The following is a 4322-nucleotide window of genomic DNA, read 5'->3' as shown; positions in this document are numbered from 1 at the left end:
GACAAGAGAAGATCAGTCAGTATGACATCAACTCCCACCCTCAATCCAGAATTAGCAGCCAAGATCCCCGACCATGTCCAGCAACACAAAGCAGCATGGTGCAGCGACAACCTCACTATCGGAATAGGAGACCCGACAGGCAGGACGGCAAGTACAGCGACACATTCTGAAATGAGACAAGACCCCTATAGAATGGGGATAACCCACATACACAGACATCATCCAAATGTTTCACCATACATGCTTTTTATTCTCTGGTGTCATGGACTCTAAGATGCACCATGATTTAAAGACTTTTGGGGGCAAAAACCCCCCAAACACAAACACACACACACACATTAAATGTACAAATTTGCAGTGCAATTCTTTTCAATTCTTTGCCTTAAGACAACTCATGGATCACATATCCAGTTAGAGCCTTCCAAAGAACCAAAACCTTTGTTTGTATGTTTCAAGGAAGCAAACCATGTAACTAACACATCTGCCCTTAAGCAAGTGCAATCTCTCAGCTCCACCAAAGCTAACCCATGCCCAGCTTTCTGGAGTCAGTAGAGCTCAGTGTGCATCACCTTGACACCGGGAGGCTGTATTCTAAACTTGGATGGTGTAAAAGGCACCTGGGGGCACCTGGCTCCAATGGGCCTGCAACAAGCATCCTGTGATGAGAGCAGTGCTATGGTTCATGGGAAGAACATCAGGACGAGACATTTCAGCTTTTAGTATGAGGATTCCTTCTCAGAGCTTGGGAGCAAAGATGAATTTTATTTTGGTTAGCTCATGTTAACTCGGCTCTCACAAGATGCCAGCTGTAGTATATAAAAACTACCAAAAGAAGCCCCCCACTACACATACACACTTATGCAGACACAATCTCAGTCTCTCTCCCAAGCTTGCAAGGCAACATTCTACAGAGAGTATTTGTCATTGAGAGTAAAAAATAAGAAATTGCTCCCTGCTTTTTTTCTAGGGGCATAAAAGAGAACAATCCTGCACTTCAGTTTGGATAACTACATCAGTTCCTCTTGAGACCACCTTATCCCTCCATCATGGGTTGGCTTATAATGATGGCTATGCTAAACTAATATAAGAAAATACTCTTAGCAGATGAGGACTAGGAGTTTATGTCAGAATGAAGGCATGGCAATAAATAAGCCACAGCTGGATACAAAGTGGCAGGACAGTGACCTTGGAAGGGACCATGAGAATCTAGGCCTGACCATCATCATTTCTTCCTCTTCTAGCAATATTTTAAATTACCTTTGCACCCTTAACATACAAGGGTGTGTGTGTGCACATACAGCTGCATATATGCTACAGCTGTGTCAAATCCAGCATTGTAAACAACCTTCAGGTCACCATTACTAGTTGTGTGACCTTGGTGAGCAACTTTTCTTTATATTCCTCATCTGTACCATGAGATTAGACTAGCTAACTCATAGGTATATTTCAGGAATAAGTCTCTACAATTCAATTTCTTAGAAACTGTTCACGCCTGGATTATACCCTTTGCCTACACATATGCACTGCCCCCTCCCCAAAATATGTTTACACAAAGGGTGGAAAGACCATTATTTACCTAACTTGGAAACAAATAGGGGCATTACTTCTTCCCCTGTACCCCCCCAAACAGAGAGAAAGGGCGAGATTGTATCTTAATAACAGCCCCTTATCCTGAATGGCAAATTCAGACCCTTCGACTCTCACATCTGCATTTTTCTCCGGATATTTTTCTTCCAAAGATGTAATAAGGTGTACTTCCAGGAAGCATTTCTCTCTGTGTGTGATCAAAAATACAACACTAGCACCACCTATCAGAGCAAACTGCCAAGGCAAAAATGACTCCTATTCTGAACCAGAAAGCACATGCTCTTTCCAGCTGTCTCTGTGACAAACTCCAAACGGACATGTGCCGGGCTTCTAAGACCCAATATGACAAAAAGGCATAGGCCTTACCTTTGAAGAAAACTCTCCCAAATCCCCTTCTCTACTGCCCCTCCTCGGGGCCAGTCCTTCCAAATCCAGGTCACTGTTAGTCTCATTCCCCGTCTCCCCCTTCCCTGCTCTTGGCAGTCATTAACTTCAGACAATAGGTTCTCCACACCTCAGGCCTGCCCTTTCCTTTCTCTTTCCACTGCACAACCTGGTTGACTGCCTTATAAGATGACTGGTTTATCACAACAGTCTCCTAGCCCTCCTCACCCCATTCACATCATCACCATCACTGTCACCATCGTTATCACCCATCACTAAGCCAGGGGGGTGATGACCATGGACGAGCCAGACCCTGTGCTAAGTTCAACTTACCTATAGTGTCTTATTTAATCTTCCCCACAACAACCCTAACACATAGGTACTAACTGCGATGACACTTAACTTTATAGAGGAGGAAACAGAGGCTCAGGAAGATTTAAGTCATTTACTCAAGATCACTTATCTAGTAAACAGCCAACACTCAATACAGGTGGGTTGTATGTTCTCTGACCTGAGGATGTCAATTATGACAATCTAAAAACAATCATCACAACAACCTACAGTAGCAGTGACCCTTAACATTCACTGAAAACTTCCTTATGTGCTAGGGAACGCTACTGTTACAAATGCTTTAAATGTGCTAACCAATTTAATCCTCGCAATGACAGGCAGATACTTTTACTGCCCTCATTCTACAGAGGACACTGAGGCCTAGGAGTTTAAGCAACTTGCCCAAGTAAGATGGAGGAACCAGTGTTCAAATCTAGACAGACGCTATGCATTGGTCAAAACTCACCTAAAAAGGGTGAATTTTGCTATGTGTAAATTACACCCTAATAGCCAGATTTTAAAATAATTATCCGCAACCATGCCCTTCCTTAAAGACTGAAAACTTACCACTTACAGGAACTCTTTCTTGAATAAACCTAATCCTCACCCATGATTGTTGTTTTCTTGCTCTCTGAAGGCCATCAACCCTTTGTGGTATTAACCCCTCTCTGTCATGTGCTCCATTTCCAAGTGCCATGGTTGAAATTTTCAGTGCAATAGGGCACATCCTCCCAGACCTTGATTCCAGGTGTATATTTAATCATAAGAAGCTGACAGAGCTTGCTTGTCTTCACACACACTGCCAAACCAATAACAGTAAAATGCTCCACAGTAAATCTAAAACCACCCAGAGCACGTAGGAATACATAGGAATAGTTCTTTCCCTAGACAATCTCAGTAGCAAAGCATAACTGATAAAAGAGAACTATTACAATGTGAGACTTGGAGTGCATGTCAACTACCTAAAAGCTGCAAAATAAATGGGCAAAGTAAGCTCCCCCAAACTGCTCTCATTTTAGGAACACGCGTATTGTCTGTTACTGCTCGGCAAGCAAGCTAGGGTAGATCCTCGCTTGGGCCGGGATGCTAGGTAAACCGCCCAAAAAAGGCACCCGCAACAGAACCCGGCTCTTTAGAATATTTCTCTCCTAACACATTTCTAGGAATGAGGCAAAATAGTCCCTCGCATTGCACACCCCTCTGTCCAAAAGGCAGCCGTTTAATAACGTAACAATTTAATTATCAGGATATAGATGCTTGGAATGGCTAAGCAGGTCATTGTGTTCAGAGGGCAGATGTCAGAACTGCTTGCCAGATGACAAAAGATATAACCCTAGGCTGTTTTTATTCCATTTAGACACGACCTAACTCCCACATTAGGACCTTTAGCTGTTTACAGCTTTACACGAAGGGTCTATTAGGAGCCTTCAAGAAATTCCCTTGTGCCACTGACACCTTCAGAACTTAAAATAACCTGCGCATATGGTGATATGAGCCTGACAGACACAGCCCTGCACCTAGTCGGGCGGAGAGGCAGTCAAACAGCGTCTGCGTTTTAGTGGCATTTTGCGCCCGCTGCATTCCAGAGCCAGTGACTTAGTAATGGGAACATATGTGTATCAAGACCCTGCGGGCCTCCTGCTGCTTACCGCACCCGGGAAGGAGCCGTGCGGGGTTTGGGAGATTATGCCCCTTGTGCGATCTGAACCACACTCCCTAAGGTCACCCTCAAAACCCATTGACCAAATTCCCCTCGCCCTAATATTGGCTGGGCTCTCCCGCACAACCTCTCTCGCACGTGTCCCCGCCCCTTCCCTCCATCTGCGGGCCCAAGACCTCTCTTCACCCCCGCAGAGCGCCCCATGATGTCCCCCCTACTCTAACCGTTTGCAGAGCCCCAGATCCTCCAGCGCTCCAGCAGACTGCCCCCCGCAGGCTCGTCCCCTCGGCAGACACCCCCGCGGGGAGCCCCGGCGACCTCGGCACACCCTCTCCGCAGACTCAGCGCCTCTGCAGACACT

The sequence above is a fragment of the Carlito syrichta genome, unplaced genomic scaffold, assembly GCF_000164805.1.
Source record: "Carlito syrichta isolate Samal-C Ts95f unplaced genomic scaffold, Tarsius_syrichta-2.0.1 Scaffold301856, whole genome shotgun sequence".
NCBI lineage: Eukaryota > Metazoa > Chordata > Mammalia > Primates > Tarsiidae > Carlito > Carlito syrichta.
This window is presented reverse-complemented; position numbering follows the sequence as displayed.